This window comes from Bos grunniens, chromosome 15, assembly GCF_055505025.1.
Source record: "Bos grunniens cultivar Pamir isolate PY7600 chromosome 15, Bosgru_T2T1.0, whole genome shotgun sequence".
In the NCBI taxonomy this organism is placed as follows: Eukaryota; Metazoa; Chordata; class Mammalia; order Artiodactyla; family Bovidae; genus Bos; species Bos grunniens.
The window spans coordinates 62125998-62138820 of NC_141179.1; the positions used below are offsets into that span (position 1 = coordinate 62125998).

Consider the following 12823-nt stretch of genomic DNA (forward strand, 5'->3'; position numbering starts at 1 on the left):
CATTCTCGACAGTTCCTCCCCAGAGAAGCCTTAGGTGCCCCCACTTCCCCATTCGACATCTTCTAACCCAACCCTGTTTTATATTCCTGGGTAGTGTTCATCACTGCTGATGTACTTCTCTTCTTGCCTTCCCTCTCATTAGAATGCCATCTTTGTGAACACAGAAACCATATCTGTCTTGCTCCTTGCCTCTCAGTGCCTGGCACACAGTAGCATGAGTGTGTGCGTGCTTAATCATGTCTGGCTCTTTGCGACCACAGGGACTGTAGCCCACCAGGCTCTGCTGTCCATGGAATTTTCCAGGCAAGAATACTGGAGTGGGTTGCCATTTCCTACTCTAGGGAATCTTCCCGATCCAGGGATCAAACTCATGTATCTTATGTCTCCATCTGCATTAGAAGGCAGATTCTTTACCACTGTGCCACCTGGGAAGCTCTGGCGTATGATCAGGCCTTAATATTATTTGTTGGGTCCAAATTGGGCTTCCGGTGGGAGGGTCATGGACAAGATGGTTTCACCAGTGCAGGTCTCTCCGCTCATCAAGCTGGGCAGTTACTCCGCCCTGTTCCTCAGTGTGGCCTACGGAGCCAGGCGCTACAATTACCCAAAACCCTGGGCAGAAGAAGAGAGGAGGATAGCAGAGAAAAAGAAACAGGATGAGCAGAAATGCATGGAGTGAGAACTGGCAGAAGCCTGAGGGGATAGCATATTAAAGTGAGCCTGCCTTTCTCCAGAACAGTGTGGATGAATAAAGTTTAAAAACAAACAAACAAACAAAAAAGACCTTAATAATATTTGTTGAGCAAATGAATAAAAGACCTGGAAAGCCAAAGCATAAATTCATGGGCCAATTTTTACCTAGGCAGACGAGAGATGCATCTGGAACCCCCAGAAATAATTCAGAGATGGTAAGTTGGTCTTGGGGTGGAAGTTGAATGTACTGGGATGGAAGTCCTCACCTAGGGACCAAGAGGCATCGTCATTTTGGAATAGTAAACTCTTGGACAGTTTATTACAAACTCATCTCAGTATAATTACAACCTCTAATTATACACCACCATTTCCATTTTGCAAATGAGGAAGCAAAGGCTCATAAAAAAATTAAACAAATTTCTTGCCCCTGGTCCTATAGCTAGTATCTGAAAGAACAAGCGTTTGAAATCTGGTCTAGCTGTGTCTGTAAGTCATGCCATTTCCATTATGCCACGTTGGTTAACATCCACCCTTGGGCCTGTTTCCCATCCTTGAGGTGGATGAAGAGGAAGAGACAGCACATACATAAATCTTTCAAAAGAGCAGCTGCCGCATAGACCATGTGGGGCCCAAACTGAAAATCAAAACACAAGCAAACATGACTAAAGTTCATGGTCTTTACCTGCCAAGGCACAGCCGAAACAAAAAGAAGATCTGTTTGAGGTATGTGATCTAAAATGATCTCTTCATGGCCAGCTTATGACATAAAAGTGTTTTTAAGCTGCTGTTGCACAAAAGTGACTGAGCCATCATATTTCATAGCCCACCTAACTTTCTAGCTACCAGAGCATTTGACTGATAAAACATCACTCAAAAGAGACTGTGGTGTTGTATGTGTGAGGTCTGTTCATTTAAAGTTAGCTTCTTTTTATTGTGGTGGACGAGTGAAGGATTTGCCCAATTTTCACTGTCCTTGAAATATCTTTTCAAACATCAATGGTGGAGTCTTTGTCCTACATTTCTTTCCCTCACAACTCTCATGAGAACACTTAACCTTGCTTTCCTGGGTGCAAAGAGAGTCAATGAGTAGTCAGTAGTTGTAACTAATCAATATTTTATTCCCAATTCAATTTCAACAATGGAGAATGAAGTGACTTTTAAAAGACCAAAGGGAAATACTTTAACACACATACCAGAAAGTGTACAAAGTTAGGGTTAAAATGAAATCTTCAATCTTTTGCTAAGAAATTCCATTTCTGTAGATCATTCTTCTAAAGAAATAGTAACTATAAAAAATGGTTTCAATCTTTTAGAAAAGAGATTGAAAGAAAATACACCAAAATATTTAAAGGGCTATATTTGTGTGAAGGAATTATAGATTATTTTTCTCTCTTCTATCAGCTCATCTGTATTTTTTAGATGTTTTATGTTTATGTGAGGTAAAATATTCTACTAAAGTTTATTTTAACTTTTTTTTGAAAGGAAGAATATTTCCAACCCTTCCCTAGGAAAACAAATTTATATCAAATATTTTGTATTTCTTGAAGACTATGGCTTCAGGCTGAGGAGCAGTCTGCATTAGAAGAATCACTCAACCTCTTTCAGAGAACTGTGTGTGAACTGAAAGATATCTCTGAACATCCCTGAAAGATGCAGGTGCTTTTAAGAAGTATCTCTTGTCTCAGAAGAAACTGGGAATTAATAGATCACTGTTCTTATATCTGAATTACATTAGTTACATTGTTAAGTGAGAGAACATGCTGAGGGTGATAGCCAGAATTCTAAGCTGGTCCTCCAAATTCTTGGCTTCTTGTACATACAAAGCTGCTCCCAGTTATTCAGCCAAACACTAATGGTGTTGTGAAAGGATTTTGAAGATTTAATTAAATTCTCAAATCAGTTGACATCAAGAAACAGAGAGGTTGTCTGACCTAATCACATAACCCTTTAATTCCAGATCAAGAGTTCAGAAGCTGGGAAGTCAGAGATTCTATGCACCAGAGATTTGACATGGCCTTGCAGACTTGAAGATGGGCCATGTGTGGGAATGTAGGCAGTTTTAGCAGTTGAGAGTGGGCTTCAGCTGACCAACAGCAGCAAAATAGTGACCTACTTCAGTCCTACAACCTCAAGGAACATAATTCTACCAACAACCTGAAAAAGTTTGGAAATAGATTTTTTTCTCAGAGCCTCCAAATAACAGCCCATTCTGGGCTGTATATTGAGTTTAGCCTGTGAGACTAAGTTGAGGACCCAGCCATGCTGTGCTGTACTCCTGACCTAGAGAAGAAATATATACTGTTTTAAGGTGCTAAGTGTGTGGTAATAAGTTACTTAACGTGTGTGTGTGTGTCAGATGTTCAGTCATGTCTGACTCTGCGACCCCATGGACTGTAGCCCACCAGGCTCCTCTGTCCAAGGGATTCTCCAGGCAAGAGTACTAGAGTGGGTTGCCATTTCCTTTTCCATACTTAACAATAGAAAGCTAATATAATGGGTTGTTGAGTGTTTGCTCAAACTTATGTCCATTGAGTCGGTGGCGCCGTCCAACCATCTCATCCTCTGTTGCCCCCTTCTCCTATTCTCCTCAATCTTTCCCAGCATCAGGGTCTTTTCCAATGAGTCAGCTCTTCACATCAGGTGGCCAAAGCTTTAGCATTAGTATTTCAAATGAATATTCAGGGTTGATTTCCTTTAGAATTGACTGATTTGATCTCCTTGCTGTCCAAGGTACAGAGTATTTATTATGAATGAAGGATATTTTGGTCTATACAGGAAGGAAAATTTTTCCTATCTTATCCTCACCTCCAATCCATTTCCCAAATGTGTAATTCACTCCAGAGCATTCTGCAGAGTGTTAATGATGATGGTTTTTCTCCTTTACTGAGTTTCAATACTAAGGAAATGAATAATATTTCCCTGGTGGCTCAGGTGGTAAAGAATCCACCTGCAATGTGCAGACTCAGGTGTGATCCCTGGGTCGAGAAGATTCCCCAGGAGAAGGAAATGGCAACCTACTCCACTATTCTTGCCGGGGAAATCCCATGGACAGAGGGGCCTGACAGGCTACAGTCCATGGGGTCACAAAGAGTCAGACACGACTGAGTGACTAACACTTTGACATTGACTATTGTAATACTAATAATATAAATAGATAACACACAGTATAGCATTATGCTAAATACTTTACATGCATTCTCTCATTTAATTCCTACAACAATCATCTTAAGACAGAAATTATTGTTATCTGCATTTCAGATGAGGAAGCTGAGGTTTAGAGAATTACAGAAACTTAGAAATCACTCTGATTCTAAACCCATTTGCCTGGTGGGGAGTTTACTGATGGTGTTCAAAGAGTTCATTGTTCTTTTTGTGTTTTATATATTCAGGTCTGTTGGTAAATATGAGAAACTAGGAAACCAAAAGGAATATATAACAGAGATGGCAACGATTTAAAATTTCAAAATAAGGTTGATCTAAAAGGAAATTTGACAACCATTTTACAAAAAAAATTTTTTTAATGCATTTTCCTTAGCAGGGTAGATAACACAATTGCTTAAATTAAATAATTGTCTAGACTTGATTGCTAAGATTTTTCAACTGTTTTTTATTTGTGAGATTTGAAAAAATACTAGGGAAATTTATTTGCCAAGAGTTGAGTCAATCAGTTAAGCAGCAATTAAAAATTCCGTTGAGAGGGACATAATAATTTGATTCTTTTTATTACATTACATTAGTGCAGCTACTTTGAAAAGCCAGGAAGTAAATTCTGTAGAACAAAGTAGCTCAAACATATATAAGAGACATTAGAATATTTGCCAACAGTTGATCAATAAATAGAAAGAAAGATTATATATTTCCAAAAGGCTAAGTGTGAGGAACTCACTCAAGAGTAATGCTGTCCTGTAGAAATAGAATGCAAGGCACAAATTTAATTGCAAATTTTCTAGTAGCCACATTTAGAAAAGCACAAAGACGTGAAGTTAATCTTAGTACTATGTTTTATTTAACCCAAAAAGTCCAAAATCCTGGGCTTCCCAGGTGGCACTACTAATAAAAAAAAACAAACCACCTGCTGATGCAGGAGATGCAAGAGACGTGGGTTTGATGTATGGGTTGGAAAGATCCCCTAGAGGAGGAAATGACAACTCACTCCAATGTACTTGCCTGGAAAATTCAATGGAGAGAGGAGTCTGGCAGGCTACAGTCCATGGGGCCACAAAGAGTTGCACCCAACTGAGCTTACTTCCAAAAATGCTATCATTTCAACATGTAGTTATTATAAAAAGTATTAATGAGATATTTTGCCTTCATTTTTACACTAAGTCTTCAAAATCCAGCATGTATTCTAAACATAATACTTCAAACCAGTCACATTTCGAGTGCTCAACAGTCACGGGTGGCTCCCCTTGGACCAGACAGCACAGTTCTGGTGCTTGTATCCTCACTGAGGGTAAGACCATACACAGGAAGGAAAGGTTGAAGTTGAGTCCAGGGGATGGGGATCCTAGTCATCCTACATATAAAACACAGATATAAATGCAGGGCACAAATAGATACACACTTTACCTGTGGGATTAAAATTTCACAGAGAGAGTATGTGTTCAGGGTTCTCCAGAAAAACAGAGCCAGTAGGATAGACCGAAGATTGAGAGACGGTAGATAAATAGTGCATGCATGGACGCGCAGTGTGTCCGGCTCTTTGTGACCCCATGGACTGTAGCCTGCCGGGCTCCTCTGTCCACGGAATTTTTCAGGCAAGAATACTGGAGTAGGTTGGGATTTTCTATTCTAGGGAGTCTTCCTGACCCAGGCATTGAACCTCCGTCTCTTGTGTCTCATGCACTGACAGGCAGCTGAGCCACCAGGAGGCCATATTTATCTTATAGCTGAGGCCTGACCCTTCTCATTCTGAAAGGATAAAATGGTGTAGAAGAGTAGCTGAAGTAGTTTTGGAGCAAAGCACAAAGATAAGCATACATTCCGTATCTCCAGAGGTGGCAATGTAAATATAAATTAAGTAAAATTGAGAGAATGATAAACGTCGCACTAGCTACATTTCAAGAGGCTACATGTGGCTGGTGGTCACTGTATTAGACAATTCATTATAAAAATTGTCATCAGTGTGGGAAGTTCTGTTGGACAATGCTGGTCTCGAGTATGATGAGTCAAGATTCAAATCCCATTTCCTCACTTGCTGTTTGTGTAACCTTGGGCAAGTTGCTGTACTTTTGTCCCTGTTTCCTCACCTGTAATATGAGCTAATGATAAAATATCTATCTCAGGAAGTTTTGTGAGGAATAAATGAGTTCATGCATGCCAAGCGGCTAGCACAGTGCCTGGAATATAATTAAATATTTCATAAATGATACCTGTTTTTTCAGTTATCTCCTGTCTGTTGAGGGTTTTTTTTCTTTTTGGTTGTTGTTCTATTTTGCTTTTGTATCAGGTAATATTTGTAATATTACTTAACCAGAAAAAAAAAAAAAGAAATATAAAGCCCACTCAGATAACTTAATTTTTGCCACTTAAATCATCTTGAAATAATCCCAGTCATTTAAGATTTTTATTTCAATAACTCCGTTACTAGAGTATTTAAAATATGATTTTCATTTAGGACTGTTTCAGTGACAGAGAACTCATCCTCACCAAGATTTTAATGAATGCCTCAAATGTTGCTGTACTGTAATTTCATCAGTATCATAATTCAGCTGTTATAATGTCAAGACAACAAATTGCCTTAATCAGCAGTGCTTAGTCACGCAGAGGTAGCGCTGGAACTAACAAGGCCATTGGCAAGAGTCACGCGGGAGTCAGGATGTATCCTTTTTTTCAGACCTGCCCTTCTAGGTCATTTTATATCATCTAACTCCCATCTCCTACCCTGGTTTTATGGGCCTTCCAGGTGGCGCTAGTGTTAAAGAACCTGCCTGCCAGTGCAGGAGACATAAGAGACTTGGGTTCAATCCCTTGGGTCAGGAAGATCCCCTGGAGATGGACATGGCAACCCACTCCAGTGTTCTTGCCTGGAGAATACCATGGACAGAGCAGCAGGGTGGGCTACAGTCCGTAAAGTCGCAAAGAGTTGGACATGACTGAAATGACAGCACACACATCCTTGTTTTATATTTATCCCCCACAGTCACTTTTCCAGTGGGTACAAACCTTCCTATTTCTTGTTAGAAACCAGGATTAACTGGCTGTCTCAAATGATATACATTCTCAGAAAGTGTCACATCCACGAATATACAAATTTGATTCCCACATTGGGAGACTTGGCAAAAATAGAAATTTTTAGTCATCAACACTGCTGGCTTTTCAGTTGTGATCTGTTGAGTTCATGTACAGTCTGATTATTTAAAAGCTACTCAGGCATGCTTCCAGGAGAATGTGTGAAGCTTTTGAATAGGTGGAGATTTAGCAGTAAAGAAAGTTACCCAACTTTTAAATTCTATGTGGTACAAATGAGTTTTTATTTGTTAGTTTGTTTGTTTGTTTTTTTGTTTAAAATAAATGTCTGAGGCTAAGCAGTGGCCACAGGACTGGAAAAGGTCAGTTTTCATTCCAGTCCCAAAGAAGGGCAATGCCAAAGAATGCTCAAACTACTGCACATTTGCACTCATCTGACACGCTAGTAAAGTAATGTTCAAAATTCTCCAAGCCAGGCTTAAGCAATACGTGAACCGTGAACTCCTGATGTTCAAGCTGGTTTTAGAAAAGGCAGAGGAACCAGAGATCAAATTGCCAACATCCTCTGGATCATGGAAAAAGCAAGAGAATTCCACAAAAACATCTATTTCTGCTTTATTGACTATGCCAAAGCCTTTGACTGTGTGGATCACAATAAACTGTGGACAATTCTTCAAGAGATGGGAATACCAGACCACCTGACCTGCCTCTTGAGAAATCTGTATGCAGGTCAGGAAGCAACAGTTAGAACTGGACATGGAACAACAGACTGGTTCCAAATAGGAAAAGGAGTACGTCAAGGCTGTATATTGTCACCCTGCTTATTTAACTTATATGCAGAGTACATCACGAGAAACGCTGGGCTGGAAGAAGCACAAGCTGGAATCAAGATTGCCAGGAGAAATATCAATAACCTCAGATATGCAGATGACACCACCCTTATGGCAGAAAGTGAAGAGGAACTCAAAAGCCTCTTGATGAAAGTGAAAGTGGAGAGAGAAAAAGTTGGCTTAAAGCTCAACATTCAGAAAACGAAGATCATGGCATCTGGTCCCATCACTTCATGGGAAATAGATGGGGAAACAGTGGAAACAGTGGTAGACTTTATTTTTGGGGGCTCCAAAATCACTGCAGATAGTGACTGCAGCCATGAAATTAAAAAATGCTTACTCCTTAGAAGAAAAGTTATGACCAACCTAGATAGCATATTCAAAAGCAGAGGCATTACTTTGCCAACAAAGGTTCGTCTAGTCAAGGCTATGGTTTTTCCTGTGGTCATGTATGGATGTGAGAGTTGGACTGTGAAGAAGGCTGAGTGCTGAAGAATTGATGCTTTTGAAGTGTGGTGTTGGAGAAGACTCTTGAGAGTCCCTTGGACTGCAAGGAGATCCAACCAGTCCATTCTGAAGGAGATCAGCCCTGGGATTTCTTTGGAGGGAATGATACTGAAGTTGAAACTCCAGTACTTTGGCCACCTCATGTGAAGAGTTGACTCATTGGAAAAGACTCTGATGCTGGGAGGGATTGGGGGCAAGAGGAGAAGGGGACGACAGGATAAGATGGCTGGATGGCATCACTGACTCTATGGACGTGAGTCTCCATGAACTCCGGGAGTTGGTGATGGACAGGGAGGCCTGGCGTGCTGTGATTCATGGGGTTGCAAAGAGTCGGACACAACTGAGTGACTGAACTGAACTGAACTGAAGCAGTTATAGGAATTCTACAAACTAAATGTAATAAAGTTCCGTGTCTCCAATGGGCTTCCCTGGTAGCGCTAGTGGTAAAGAACTTACTTGCCAATGCAGGAGATGTGAGAGACCTGGGAAGGAGCCCTGAGTCAAGTAGATCCTCTGGAGGAGGTCATGGCAACCCATTCCAGTATTAATGCCTAGAGGACCTCATGGACAGAGGTCTGGGCTGCAGTCCATGGGACTCTAGAGTCAGACATGACTGAAGTGACTTAGCATGCACACAAATTCGAATACACTTAGAGTTAGTGAAAGCTAAGGGAAATGCTTGGAGAAGGCAATGGCACCCCACTCCAGTACTTTTGCCTGGAAAATCCCATGGACGGAGGAGCCTGGTAGGCTGCAGTCCATGGGGTCGCTAAGAGTCAGACAGGACTGAGTGACTTCACTTTCTCTTTTCATTTTCATGCATTGGAGAAGGAAATGGCAACCCACTCCAGTGTTCTTGCCTGGAGAATGCCAGGGATGGGGGAGCCTAGTGGGCTGCTGTCTATGGGGTCGCACAGAGTTGGACACGACTGAAGCAACTTAGAAGCAACAGCAGGGGAAATGCTGATGGGCAATGAGTTTCCCATTTGTTTGTTCTGGGCCCAGAGAGCACTTACTGAGTATATAGCATGAGATGCTATTCTAGCTAGACCTTGGATTTAGGTAAACCTTTTCCAATATGATATCCTAGAAGCTTGTATAGTTTGATGAGTTTCAGTGATTTCTAAAGTTCCCCCCCCCACCCCCAGAATAATCTAATGAAGAACTTCAACATATCTTTGGTGGTAGTGGTGGTTCAGTTGTTAAGTCGTGTCTGACTTTTGTGACGCCATGGACTGTAGCCTGTCAGGCTCCTCTGTCCATGAGATTCTCTAGGCAAGACTACTGGAGGGGGTTGCCATTTCCTTCTCCAAGGCATCTTCCCGACCCAGGGATCCAACCTGGGTCTCCTGCACTGTAGGCAGATTCTTTACCAACTGGGCTACGAGGGAAGCCCCTTATCTTTAAAGGAGATGAAAGTGAAACTGTTATGGTTAGAAGGAAGACAGAGCCCTTCCTTCCTACCCACCCAACTGCCACCTTCCTACTAAACTGCTTAATGCCCTAAAGCCCTCTCTTACTGTTCTTTTCTGGCCACACCCCATGGCACATGGGATCTTAGTTTCCCAGCGAGGAATCCAACCCTTACCCCCTGCATTGGAAACATGGAATCTTAACCACTGGACACACTCAGGGAAGTGAAAAAGTGAAGTCAAAGTCTCTTGGTTGTGTCCAACTCTTTGCAATCCCAAGGACTATAGCCCACCAGGCTCCTCTGTCCATGGAGTTCTCTAGGCAAGAATACTGAAATAAGTTGCCATTCCCTTCTCCAGGGGATCCTCCACCCCCAGGGACTGAATCGGGTCTCTCGCATTGTAGGCAGATTCTTTATCACCTGAGCCACCAGGGAAGTCCCCTAAAACCCTCTAGCATTAAAATGTTGGAGCTTAAGATGGTTCTGAATTTTACCACTGAATAATCTTGTGTGATATCTGAGAAAGAGTGTAGAAGCCAGAGTGTCACAGAATACTGTACTCAATCAAGTTAAGGAAACAGTAGAAGGAACTATTCAGGTTATGTTACTTTGTGGAGAACACTCTGATCATCTGTGGGCCATCTTCAGAAAAAAGGAAGTTACAAAATTAAAAGCAAGAGATGAATTTATTCTGATCCCACTCAGCAGGGGATGTTCTTCAGCATGTCTTTTGGCATCTTTTCACCTCTAAACTCTGTACTTTGACTTCTTCATGTATAAAATGAAAGGGTTGGGATAGATAAGCTCTCCATAATAGATATGCGCTCATAACCAGCTATTAATTTCTACAGTGCTGTGAATCTAAATCTAGACACATACAGGGAATACAACTTGGGTGGGTGGGCAGTACAAATACAAGTTGAATGTTGGTAATTTCATATGGCTAAATCTAATAGAACCTAGAGGAATCCAGACAATAACTTACTAAACACACACATACACACACTACAGTAGCTTAATATTAAAGTTTATGATACAGGACACAGTAGAAAATTAAGGAAGGAAAAAAGAAAAACTTTAGAAAATGTATTCTGAGTCATCTGTGTATCAGTAACTTTTTCATGATATTAAAGTAGGTTCTGATACAGTAGCATAAATGTGTCCAAGATGTGACACTCCCAAGTCATTTTCTCTGTAGCATCTGGTGAGCCAAGGAATGGTAATAGGAGCCTGTGTTAATTCTGTCTGAAAACACCATCTGGTTCTAAGCACTTATCTAGGCCATGGATGTCACAGCCTAGATGTGGTCACCATGATATTCAAAGGTCAAAGAGGGGTCTAATTACATGCCCCAGTACTTAAAGGGCAGATTCACCAGAGCATGAACATAATCACTCGGGCCAAACAAGACCCATTTATAATTTTAATTATCAGTGAATCAGACAACTCTATCAAATACCAATTATTTGGCTGTTGCTGAAAATAACTGTCTTGTCTTGTTAGTCTCTAGAACAACCCCTTGAGGGATACTGAAATGTTCCCTTTAAGGTAAATATTTGTTAATATCCATCAAGGAGAATTAGACTCATTTAATGATTCTCAGTATTGGTGGTTTATTTTATTTATTATTAAGGAACTTCCAATCTGGGGAGAATGTCAGGGCGAGGCTGTTAATATTGTACACAATTGCCATCCAGAAAGGTGTGTCAGGACACAGCGCAGGTTCTGCCCCCAAAGATCGCATTTTGTTTTCATTTAAAGAACTAGTTCGCCTTACAACTCAGCAAAATTTGGGATCTTATATCTAATTATCATTCAGGGACAAACAATTTTGTGTGTGTCTAGGCACCTAGGACATACAATGGGAAAGACAGAGAGCCTCTCTCAGGAGTTGACAGAGAAATGAACATGTGCTAAAGATTTAGCTTTGGGCTATAAATGATTTATTTTTCTTTAATTCCAAAATTATGTTTTGCATAAGAGATTCCAAGAAACATTCTACAAACAAGTAGCGGTTGTTACTCTGAACATTCTATTAAATGAGCCATTCGAAATAGCTGATTCAGTAAATGTTGAATACCAGCAGGTAAAGAATCTGCCTGCAATGCAGGAGACCTGGGTTCAATCCCTGGGTCTGGATGATCCTCTGGAGAAGGAAATGGCAACCCACTACAGTATTCTTGCCTGGAGAATCCCATGATCAGAGGAAGGAGCCTAGCAGGCTCCAGTCCACGGGGTCGCAAAGAGTCAGACACAACTAAGCAACTAACACTTTCATTTTCAGCCTCCTATCATCTGGGAGAGATTTAAAAATGACCACATTCAGACTGTCCCAGTTTTTTTTAAATGAACTATCTTGAGAGTGAATACCATCGACTATTTTTTCATCCTGTCCGGGGCTGTCACTCTGAGCTCTACCCTCTTACGAGGGCTTCTCAAAGGCAAGTCTGACCCCTGCTTCTTGTACTCTGCTGTCATCGCCCTCCTCTTTGCTTTTTACCTACAGTAATTAAGACACAAGTCATACGTTATCTCCCTGGCTTTGATATTTCCATTTCATTTGCAACTTCAGAGCTTTTCAGTCATTTTTGACACTCATAATTTTTATCTGCAATTATGCTTTCATTATCCTCCTTCCCGATATTTTAGATGTCCAATAAGCCTCTCAATTTCCTTAATTAACAAGTAACCTTCTTTCTTCACGCTGAAGGCTATTTTTATTCCTACAATATTTATTACTGATTGGCACACATACACTTTTATACTACTAATAACTTTTCTGGTCTGCCCTTTATTTACCCTCTGTTTCTCCTAGAAACATTCCCTCCTCTTTCGTAATACTTGAATTTAGTTCTTAAAAGGGGCAGCATGCTGTTCATTTTCTTTGAACATAGTTTGAGTTCTTGCTCTTCATTTATTAATAATACTTTATGCTTCTAAAATGGTTGCCATTGTCTCTTCCCCCTACTTTTTTTTTTCAAAGAAATATCATCATCAAGCCTTGTAACCAGAACCCTAGGCTCTTGGTTGCTATCTATCTAACAGATAGATAGCTATCTATCTGTTGCTACTTGGTTTTGATGCTTTTTCTTTTACCATTTAAATATTTTGCACTTCTCATTCTGGCCTTGAAACAGAGAATTTGTGGCTTCAGACAGACAGCACCATTTATACCACTTCCTTCAGTTCA

The 12823-nt window shown here is 40.7% G+C and overlaps 1 pseudogene; it reads left to right on the forward strand.

Annotated features, from left to right (window-relative positions):
- Nucleotides 1-508: 508 nt before the first annotated feature.
- On the forward strand, nucleotides 509-718 carry LOC147358363 (ATP synthase F(0) complex subunit e, mitochondrial pseudogene; annotated as a pseudogene).
- Nucleotides 719-12823: the final 12105 nt, after the last annotated feature.